At 34.3% G+C, this 11820-nt stretch overlaps 1 pseudogene; it reads right to left on the bottom strand.

The window, feature by feature from the left end:
• Positions 1 to 10820: 10820 nt before the first annotated feature.
• Positions 10821 to 11358, bottom strand: LOC111094957 (annotated as a pseudogene).
• Between the last annotated feature and the right edge of the window lie 462 nt (positions 11359 to 11820).

Here is an 11820-nt window from a genome sequence, read left to right on the forward strand (position 1 = left end):
GACCAATGAGATTATCCGAGGAATGTAAAGATGTATTAACATATGAAAATCATTGTTGTACACCACATTGAAAGTAATGAAAAACAATAGGATTATTTCAGTTGATGTAGAAAAAGCATTTAACAAAATCTAACACATTTTATTATAAAACACTTAATAAACTAAAAATACCAGGGGACTTGATCTACATGATAGCATACATTTATGAATTTTCCACAACTAACACTATATTCAATAATAAAATACTGAAAGCTTTCCCCCCAATATCAGGAACAAGGCGAAAGTATCCATTTTTGCCATTTTATTCAACATTTTACTGGAATTTCTAGTCAGAAAAATTAGTAAAGAAAAAGAAATAAAAGTCATTTGCACTCGGAATGAAGAAGTAAAACTATCTGTATTCATAGATGGCATGATTTTACACGTGGAAAATCCTAAAGAACCCACACCAAATTAAAAAAAAAATAAAAACAACTATTAAGCTAATACAAAATTAGCAAAGTTACAGAACACAAGATCAACACAAAAAACTTGGTTGCATTTTTATATAAAAGTAATGAAGAATCCAAAGAAGACATTAAGGAATCAACTTGATTTACAATAACAGCAAAAATAAATAAATACTTAAAAATTAATGTAGCAATATAGGAATGGAGGCAATATATAAAAGAGGAAAGTCTTGAAGCTGAAAAATGCAAACTTAAGTGAACCGCTTCATTGGATTGATGAAACAGTAGTATAGAAATTGCAGAAGAAAAACTGATGCAGAAACAAAATAAGATAGTAATAATAATAAATGAACAAATCTTTAGCAAATGATGAGACAACATCAAGCAATCTGATACATATGAAATTGTAGTCCCAAAAGGAAAGAGGATGATGATGATGATAACAGCAACTTTTTATAACACATGTAAAAGTAAAATGAATAAAAAATTACACAAAGGAGATATTGGAATGTTACAAGTTAAGAAGTACATGCTTGTTAGAATGCAGATTGTGATAAGCTCAAGATTACTGTAAAGCCTAAAATAATATATGATGAGATAAAAAACGAGCCAGTAAGGGTGACTTAGTGGCTCAGTTTTTAATCATCTGCCTTCAGCTCATTTCAAGATCTCAGGGTCTTGGCATTGGGCCCGAGGTCAGGGATTCCAGCTTAGTGGGGAGTCTCCTTCTCCCTCTGCCCCTTCCCCTGCTTGGGCTCACTCTCTGTCAAATAAATGAAGAAAATCTTTTTTAAAACAATGAACCAGGGATCCCTGGGTGGCGCAGCGGTTTGGCGCCTGCCTTTGGCCCAGGGCGTGATCCTGGAGACTCGGGATCGAGTCCCACGTCGGGCTCCCGGTGCATGGAGCCTGCTTCTCCCTCTGCCTGTGTCTCTGACTCTCTCTCTCTCTCGGTGTGACTATCATAAATAAATAAAAATTAAAAAAAAAAAATAAATAAAACAATGAACCAAAGAAGACTTTAAATAAAATGCTAAAAACACTCAAAAAAAAAAAAAAAAGAAACAGAAAAGGAAGAAAACCAATAAAGATACATGCATTCAGAAGTAAAACAAATAAGACAGTAGGCTTAAAACCAACATTCTACTTTTAAATGATGCTGTTAATGTAAATGGTCCATAAATATATAGTGCTAAATATTTGCAGTTTATAAGTAATATACTTTAATTTTGAAGGCAAATACTCCTTAAAGGTAAAAAGATGGAAAGTATATAGTATGGAAATACTAATCTACTAATCACTATAGAGCAGAAATGCCTATATGAATTAGATTTCAGTATAAAGGATATTAACAGGGACAAAGAGAGACATTTCATAGTGATAAAGGGGGTAACTCACAAATAAGATATTAAAAACTAAAAAAAGAATGTACTTATTAATAGAGTTGAAAAATAACACAGGATAAGTTGATAGAACTGAAAGGAGAAATGGACAATCCACATTTATATTTAGAGATGTCAATATTACCTTCATGTTAATTGACGGAATAAATGGACAGAAATGCAATTAAGATATAGATGAATTGCATAACACTATTAAACAACATGACTTATTTCATATTTATGGAGCTCCCCACCAATAATATCAAAATCAACATTCTTTCTAAGTGTATATGGAACATTGGCCAAGATAGACCAGCTACCCCCAAGACCTAGTCTCAATTGCTATATATAATAGGATTGAAACTAGAGAGCAAATATTCTCTGACCACAACGAAATTTAATTAGAAATTAATAAGGACAAACATTATATGTTCTCATTCATTTGGGGAATATAGATAATAGTGAAAGGGAATAGAAGGGAATGGAGAAGAAATGGGTGGAAATATCAGAAAGGGAGACAGAACATAAAGACTCCTAACTCTGGGAAACGAACTAGGGGTGGTGGAAGGGGAGGAGGGCGGGGGGTGGGGGTGAATGGGTGATGGGCACTGAGGGGGACACTTGACGGGATGAGCACTGGGTGTTATTCTGTATGTTGGCAAATTGAACACCAATAAAAAATAAATTTATTATTAAAAAAATAAAATATTTGGAATATTCCCAAACATTTGGAAATTATGCAGCATGATTATAAATAACCATGGGTCAATGGAAATATCAAAAGGAAATTAAGAAATATTTTGAAATGAATAATGAAAACAACATACCAACGTATGTGGGATACAGCTAAAGCAGGGCTTAAAGTATAGCTTTAAATGTTTATATTAGAAAAGAAGTGTTTAAAACCAATGATCTGGTTAATTTCTAACTTAAACTAGAGAATGGATAGTAAATTCAACACAAAGTAAGTAGATGGAAAGAGAAAGAAAAATTAGAATGGAACTTAATAAAAGAAAATATAAAAAACACTGATGGAAGCAAAAGCTAATTGTTTGAAAAGAGTAATAATAAAATGTGTGAATCTCTTTCTAGACTTATCAACAATAAATATATATAAATAGATTAGATAGATATATGATAAATAAACAGATAGGTAGATAGATGATAGATAAATACATGGTGAGAAAGCACTCAACTTTACCAAGTACCATTATCCAGAATAAAAGAGAGGAAAATGTCTATAAATCCTCCACTCACTAAAAGGATAATGACACCATTATGAACAAATGTAGGACAATATTCTTAATGAGTTACATGGAGTAAATAAATTATTTGCAGAAACACAACTTATCAAAGTTTGCTTTATATGAAAAAGAAAATATGAGTATCCTTAGGTATTAAAGACATTTAATGTTATTAAAAAGTTTCACACATAGAAAACTCCAGACCCAAATGATCTCACTGGTAAATTCTAGTAGATATTTAAAATTGCCATAATACTAATATTATATAAACTTTTCCAGGAAACAGAAGAGTGAGTATTTTATGACAATTGAGAAGATGAGATTATCCTGACACAAAAATCAGACAAGGGAATGAAAATGAACAAATATCCTTCATGAAGATAAGTGCAAATTTTCTTCCTAAATTATTAGCTAATCTAATGCAAATAAAATATTTTAAAAAAGATAATATATTACAGACTGTAAGTTTGGCTAAATGTCAAAAGAACAATGCAGTTACCATATTAATAATATAAAGGGGTGAAATGGTATTTTTTTTACTCAAATAATGTTCAAAAAGCATTTAGTAAAACTCCACATATAATCATAATAAAAACTTCAACACACAGAACACAAGAGGTTTTCTCAGTTTGCTGATAAGATGAGAAAGTACATCTATGAAAAACCTAGGCAAGAATTCAAACTTAATGGTAAAGATTGAGTACTTTTCCTCTAAGATCAGGAACAAGACTGTTTACTCTCACAATTTCTATTCATTTTACTGAAGGTCATCCTAACAGCAATAAAGCAAAATAAACAAACAGCATATTGATGTGGAAAAAATAAAATTGGTTTAAGAAATGATATATTCATATACATAGAACATCTTAAAAAGTCTACAATAGTCTACAAGAGCTTTAAGTACATTTGCCAGGACACAATATACAAGGCCAGTATCAATTGTTCTTTATATATACTAGGAAAAAAATTTAAACAACACAAAATAGTCATGTACAATTGCATTAAAATTAAAAGAAAATACAAGAATATGTTTTTAAAATATGTCGACTTGTATGACAAAACCATACAACATCGATGAGACAAATTGTTAAACAAACAAAAAATGAAAATTTGAACCATTATCATCAATCAGAAGACTCAATATTGAAAAAGACTCAATTAAAAAAGACTCAATATTGATAAAATACACTTTTTTCCTAGTTGATCTGTTGATTTCATGCAATCATCATTAAAACTCCTGCAGACTATAGAAATTTACAAGCAGATTCTGAAAGTTGTATAAAAATATATAAAAAACTGGAATAGCAAATACTTTCTTGAAAATAAAGATTAATACATGAATCATGTGATTATAAGATTGATTCTAGGGATGCCTGGGTGGCTCAGGGGTTGAGCATCTGCCTTTTGGCTTGGGGTCCTGGGATTGAGTCCCACATTGGGCTCCCTGTAGGGGCCCTGCTTCTCCCTCTGCCTGTGTCTCTGCCTCTTTCCGTGTCTCTCATGAATAAATAAATAAAATTTATTTTTAAAAAAGATTTACTCTAAATCACAGGAATCAAAAAGTATGTAACTGCAGTTAGGATAGGCACATGTATAAATGGGACAGAAAGGAGAGTTCAGAAATTTATACATATATTGTCAATTGCTTTTTAGCAACAATATCAAGGTATTTTAATGAAGAAATTATAATATTTTCAACAAGCTGTCAAGGAGCAACTAAATATCTATAAGGGAGAAAAAAGCCAAATTTTATCCTTTCCTCATATATATACATGAAATGAATCATAGAACTAAAAGTAAAATGTAAAGCTGTAGTATTTATTACAGAAAACAGGATATAAATATTTACATCCTACAACAATATGTCTTAGATGGGAAATAATGAGCATAACATTTTTAAAAAGATAAATTAAACTTCATCAAAATTTAAAATTCTTGCTTCTAAAAAGTCACCATTAAATGATTAAAAAACCATGTGGGGGACACCTGGGTGGCTCCTTTGGTTAATCATCTGACTCTTGGTTTGGCTGAGGTCATAATCTCAAGGGTTGTGGGATTGAGCCCTTCATCAGGCTGTACATTCAGTCGAGAGTCTGCTTGAAGATCCTCTCCTCTGTCCCTCACAACTCTCTCTCACACTCTCTCTAAAATAAATAAATAAATCTTAAAGAAAGAAAAGCCATGTGAAAAAATTTCAACATCATTAGATATTAGCAAATGAAAATCTACATAACAAAATACCCACTGGAATGGCTAAAATAGATACGCTTGATAATAACAATTTGTCTAGGATGTAAAGGAATAGAATTTTCATTCATTGCACAATGCCTCTAGGCTCTTGAGCAAGAAAGAGGATGAGACAGGTCGGCTGAAGATGGAGCATGCCTGTCCAGTGAGGTTAGGACTCCAACTTCAGCAGGCTCATCAGGGAGACAGTATGGATGGTACGAAAAAGGTGTGGACTACAAGCATGGTTTGACTAAAAATGAAGAAGAAAATCCAAATGCTTTTATATCTATTAAATAAATACATTTAAAATATATTTATACGTTTCCACAAAGTAACTCCAGGCCAAGATTATTTTATTCTAAATGTCATGAATTATAACACAAATTGATACAATTACTTTTTGAACATTATTTGACTAAGACATATTATTTATCTCCATTATGTTATTACTATGATAAATCATATTTTTAAACATTAAAGCAACTTTATAATCTGGAATATATTATCTTTTAAAATACTTTTTGCATTCAATTAACAATTAAGGCATTTTGCACTTATCTTCATGAGGGATATATGTCTATAGATTTAATTCTCTTATTTGTCCGATTTTATGTCAAGATAATTTTGTTCTCTCAAAAAGTGTTAGGAAATATTCATTTCTGGGATCCCTGGGTGGCGCAGCGGTTTAGCGCCTGCCTTTGGCCCAGGGCGGGATCCTGGAGACCCGGGATCGAATCCCACGTCAGGCTCCCGGTGCATGGAGCCTGCTTCTCCCTCTGCCTATGTCTCTGCTTCTCTCTTTCTCTGTGTGACTATCATAAATAAATAAAAAAAATTAAAAAAAAAGAAATATTCATTTCTCCACTATTTTCTGAAAGATTGTATGTAATAATTGGTATTATTATTTTAAATGTCTGCTGGAAATTGCCAGTGAGATCATTTTGGTCTGGAGTTTTATTTGTGTAACACCATATGACTAGCAGAGTGCTGAGTACATAGTAAAAGGCTGCTGACAAAATATGACACTTATGTTTAACACCTTCTTTTCACAGCCACATGTAAGTCTTGGCATGTATTATTTTTCTTATTTTTAAGTTCTGAAAAATTTTTATTTAAATTCCTTTCAGTTAACACATAGTGTACTATTAGTTTCAGGAGTAGAATTTAGTGATTCATCAGTTGCATATAACAGCCAGTGCTCATTATATCAAGTATCCTCCTTAATGCTCATCACCCAGCTAACACCATGCCCCAGCCTACCTCCCCTCCAGCAATGCTCAGTTTGTTCTCTATGGTTAAGAGTTTCTTATGGTTTGCCTCCCTCTCATTTTTATCTTATTTTATTTTTCCTTTCCTTTCACTATGTTCATCTGTTTTGTTTCTTAAATTCCACATTTAAGTGAAATGGTATGTGTATTTGTTTTTGTATGACTAACTTATTTCACTTAGCATAATGCCCTCTAGTTCTATCCATGTCCTTGCAAATGGTAGAATTTCATTCTTTTTGATGGCTGAGTGGTATTCCATTGTACATATATACCACTTTTTCTTTATCTATTCATCGTTCAATGGATATTTGGGCTCTTTCTATAGTTTGGCTATTGTGGACATTGCTGCTATAAACACTGGGGTGTGTGTGCCACTTTGAATCGGTATTTTTACATCCTTTGGATAAATGCCTAGTCTTGCAATTGCTGGGTCATAGGGTAGTTCTATTTTTAATTTTTTGAGGAATCTTCATACTGTTTTCCTGAGTGACTGCACCAGTTTGCATTCCTACCAACAGTGTAAGAGGATCCCTCTTTCTCCACATCGTCACCAACATCTGTTGTTTCCTAACTTGTTAATTTTAGCCACTCTGATCAGTGTGAAGTGGTATCTTATTGTGGTTTTGATTTGTATTTCCTGATGATGAATGATGTTGAGCATTTTTTCATGTCTCTATTAGTCATTTGTATGTCTTTGGAGAAATGTCTGTTCATTTCTTCTGTCCATTTCTTGACTGGACTTTTTTTTATTTTGGGGTATTGAATTTGTTTCACAGAATAAGTTGAAAAATATTCTTACCTCTTCTTTTTTTGAAAGAGTTTCTGAAGGCTTGATATCATTTTTTTTCCTTAAATATTTGTGGAATTTACCAGTGACACCATTTGGAACTGCAATTTTCTTTGTTGGAGCTTATTTTTTCCACTAATTTAATCTCTCATTATGTGATAGGTCTTTCCAGAGTTGTTATTTCTTTTTGAATACCCTTGGGTGCTTTGTGACCTTCTGGGAATTTATATATTTCAACTAAATTGTCTAGTAAATTGGCATACAGTTGTTAATAATATTTCTTTACAGTTCTTACTGTTTTTATAAGGTCAGTAGTAATGTTCCCACTTTTATGTCTAATTTTAGCAATTTGAATATTTTGTCATTTTTGCTCAGTCAGTTTTGCTAAAAGTGTATCTTTTTTTTCCCAAAGGAACAATTTTTGGTTGTGTTGATTTTCTTTACTTAGAGAGTTGAATGCATTACATTTAATGTAAATATTGTCAAGGTAGGCCTTACCTCTGCTTTTTACAATTTGTTTTCATTGTGTCTTACATCATTTTTATTTCTCATTTCCTCCATTATTGCCTTATTTGGTGCTCAATAGATATTGTTTTGGCATATCACTTTAATTCCCTTGACAGTCCTTTAATTATGTTTTTAATTTATTTTCTTAGTAGTTGCCCAGGGGATTATAATTATCATCTAAGTTCATATCAACCTTATTTGAATTTATAGTAACTTAATCTCAATAGTATGCAATACTATTACCATATCAATAGTATTGTATGTGTATGTTTAAACCTTTCTGCGTTTATTACCACAAATTGCCTTCTTATGCATTGTGTGCCCATTTACATACATTTATAAATATTTTTTATGTTTTTTTAAAGCAGGAAAAAATACAAACAAAAACCACATTTATACTTTTTTGTGTGTTTATCTTCACTTTGTTATTTACTTTAACTGGTGTTTTGTTTGTTTTGTTTTATGAGTTTGAATTACCAACTTCTCATTTCAGCCTGAAGGAATCCCTACATGACTTTTTTTTTTAATCCCTTTTTTTTTATTTATTTATGATAGTCACAGAGAGAGAGAGAGAGAAAGAGAGAGGCGCAGAGACATAGGCAGAGGGAGAAGCAGACTCCATGCATCAGGAGCCCGATATGGGATTCGATCCCGAGTCTCCAGGATCGCGCCCTGGGCCAAAGGCAGGCGCTAAACCACTGCGCCACCCAGGGATCCCCCTACATGACTTCTTATAGGTCAAATCAGCTAGCAACAAACTCTCAAATTTGTTTATCCACAGTTTTAATTGCATCTTTGTTTTTGAAGTATTGTTTTGTTATATATACAATTCTTAGTTGTCATTTTTTTCTTTTTTTTACTTTCTTTTTTTCTTTTATTTTTTATTTTTTATTGGTGTTCAATTTGTCAACATATAAAATAACACCTAGTGCTCATCCCGTCAAGTGCCCATCTCAGTGCCCATCACTCAGTCACCCCCACCCCCTGCCCACCTCCCCTTCCACCACCCCTAGTTCGTTTCCCAGAGTTAGGAGTCTTTCATGTTCTGTCTCCCTTTCTGATACTTCCCACTTATTTTTTCTCCTTTCCCCTTTATTCCCTTTCTCTATTTTTTACATTCCCCAAATGAATGAGACCCTATAATGCTTGTCCTTCTCCGATTGACTTATTTCACTCAGCAAAATACCCTCCAGTTTCATCCACGTCGAAGCAAATGGTGGGTATTTGTCGTTTCTTTTTTTTTTTTTTTAATTTTTTTTTGTATTTGTCGTTTCTAATGGCTGAGTAATATTCCATTGTATACATAAACCACATCTTCTTTATCCATTCATCTTTCGATGGACATCGAGGCTCCTTCCACAGTTTGGCTATTGTGGACATTGCTGCTAGAAACATCGGGTGCAGGTGTCCCAGCGTTTCATTGCATCTGTATCTTTGGAGTAAATCCCCAGCAGTGCAATTGCTGGGTCCAAGGGCAGATCTATTTTTAACTCTGAGGAACCTCCACACAGTTTTCCAGAATGGTTGCACCAGTTCACATTCCCACCAACAGTGCAAGAGGGCTCCCCTTTCTCCACATCCTCTCCAACATTTGTGGTTTCCTGCCTTGTCAATTTTCCCCATTCTCATTGGTGTGAGGTGGTATCTCATTGTGGTTGTGATTTGTATTGCCCTGATGGCAAGTGATACAGAGCATTTTTTCATGTGCTTGTTGGCCATGTTTATGTCTTCCTCTGTGAGATTTCTGTTCATGTCTTCTGCCCATTTCATGATTGGATTGTTTTGTTTTTTTTTTTTACTTTAAATAGACCACCTACCATATTCTGTCTTCAGTGGTTTCTGATGAGAAATCAGCTATTTATTTTATTGATGATCCCTTATAGAAGATGAGTTGTTCCTCCCTTGCTGCTTTCAAGATTCTTTCTCTGTTTTTGATGTTTGACAGATTATAATTTGTCTAAGTATAGGTCTTATGTATTTTAAGAGGGGGCCAAACTATTATATTATTTAAAATCTTGAATACATTCTATGTTGTTGGCATTAAAATTAGGGGTATTTTATTTTTATTTTTTTTAATTTTTATTTACTTATGATAGGCACACAGTGAGAGAGAGAGGCAGAGACACAGGCAGAGGGAGAAGCAGGCTCCATGCACCAGGAGCCCGACGTGGGATTCGATCCCGAATCTTCAGGATCGCTCCCTGGGCCAAAGGCAGGCGCCAAACCGCTGCGCCACCCAGGGATCCCAAAATTAGGGGGATTTTAAATTTGAAAGGACAAATCAGTAACCAGAAATTGTGTGTAGTAAACATGCTAATAAAATTTTTCCAGTAATTACAGATTAGAAGGCAGTAATAAATTTAGAGAAACACATACAAACCTCATGTTTACAATGACTGTGCCACAGATTTAAATTTCATAGTGCATTAGTAACTGTTCACATTTAGATCTTCACTTTCATATTAGATAGCTATTTCTTTAAAAACAATCTTAGCAGCCTGTGCAAATAAATTAGTCTTCCATGTGCCTTAGCACACTTAAAATTTCTTCATTGTGTATATACAAAACATGCACCATTTGGTAGGGCAAAATACATACTTCTATAACAAAATTATAATGTACTTTCAAGTATGAACAATATACACATAAACATGGTATACAGTATTTTAAAATATAAAATATAATACAAATTGTTTGTAATCTTTAAACTCATCTTTTGCACTTGTATGTTACAAGGCAAATTTCCATTTCTGTATCAATTTTCTTTTCAAGAGTCCAGGGATTTTGAAAAAAAGCTGTTTTACAGATAAACTGCAATCTGAGATCTAAGTTTAAACTTTTAGGAGAGTTATGTTTTGTTTTGTTTTGTTTATAAAGATATATTTATTTTAGAGAGCAGAGGAGAGGCAGAGGGAGCGGGAGTCTGGAGCAGAGCTGGACTCAGGGCTGATCTCTCAGGTCTGATATGAGGATCTGAGTGGAAACCAAGAGTCAGATGCTTGACTGACTGTCCCCAGCTGCCCCAGGTGAGCCTTTAAGTGCACTGCCATTAACTCCCTGTTGTGGTTGGAACTATCAGTAGTGCTTCCCATACAATGACTAGGAGGTTTTGGAAGAAAAGAGAAGGTGTATCCCTAAATTTTGCCCCAGTATAATTTTTCTTTTGGTTCACTTCAGTTAAAAATACTGATTTCTTCAAATGCATATTTGCAGTGTTTCACTGTTTTTAAAAGGGCTGTGTTCTTGTTTTGTTTTGTTTCTCTGATTCAGATTATATTGGATGAAACAGAATACTGCCAAAGTTATTTTCATTTCTTCTTGCAAAGGTAATCATGGTTAGTGGTAAATTATATTTGCTTTTCTGAATATCTTTGGTTGTTCACACAAAAGTATACTATGAACAAGCTGGCCGAGGGGAGTGGCAATTTTCTATGATTTTCCCATCTTTGGTTTTAAAACCTCTTTTCTGAACAAGGGTTGGCCAGGGGCCATGGCCAGCAGCAGCCCAGGGAAAGGGCTTGCTTCTTTAGTTTGGGTTGTGTCTGAAGGACCCGTGGCCAAATTGGTGGCCTGGTCCAGGACTTGCTGCCTCCACTCATGACCATTGTGGGTATTTGCCAGCCCTTGAGGCTCTGAGATAAGCTGCTGGGCAGCTGCCCTGCCAGGGTGGCCTACACCTTATTTTGCTCCTTCTTTGTTGCTCCCTTCCTGAGGGATGTCTCCTGCTGTAGCTAGACAACAGTTGGACAGAGGTGATGAGGCACAAGACTGAGAGTTCATACAGGGACCATCTCCCCCAAGGAAGTGAGGGACAAAAAGGGTTGGGGGCAGTTCCCCAGGGGTCTGGGATCCAGGGCAAAGGTGGCGGGACTGTAGTCACTATCCAGAAGGTCCCGAAGTAACCATGATCAGAAAAGCCCAGGGATGCAAGATGGCCCACCCAGGACAAGTGAC

Source organism: Canis lupus, chromosome X (assembly GCF_011100685.1).
Source record: "Canis lupus familiaris isolate Mischka breed German Shepherd chromosome X, alternate assembly UU_Cfam_GSD_1.0, whole genome shotgun sequence".
Lineage (NCBI taxonomy): Eukaryota > Metazoa > Chordata > Mammalia > Carnivora > Canidae > Canis > Canis lupus.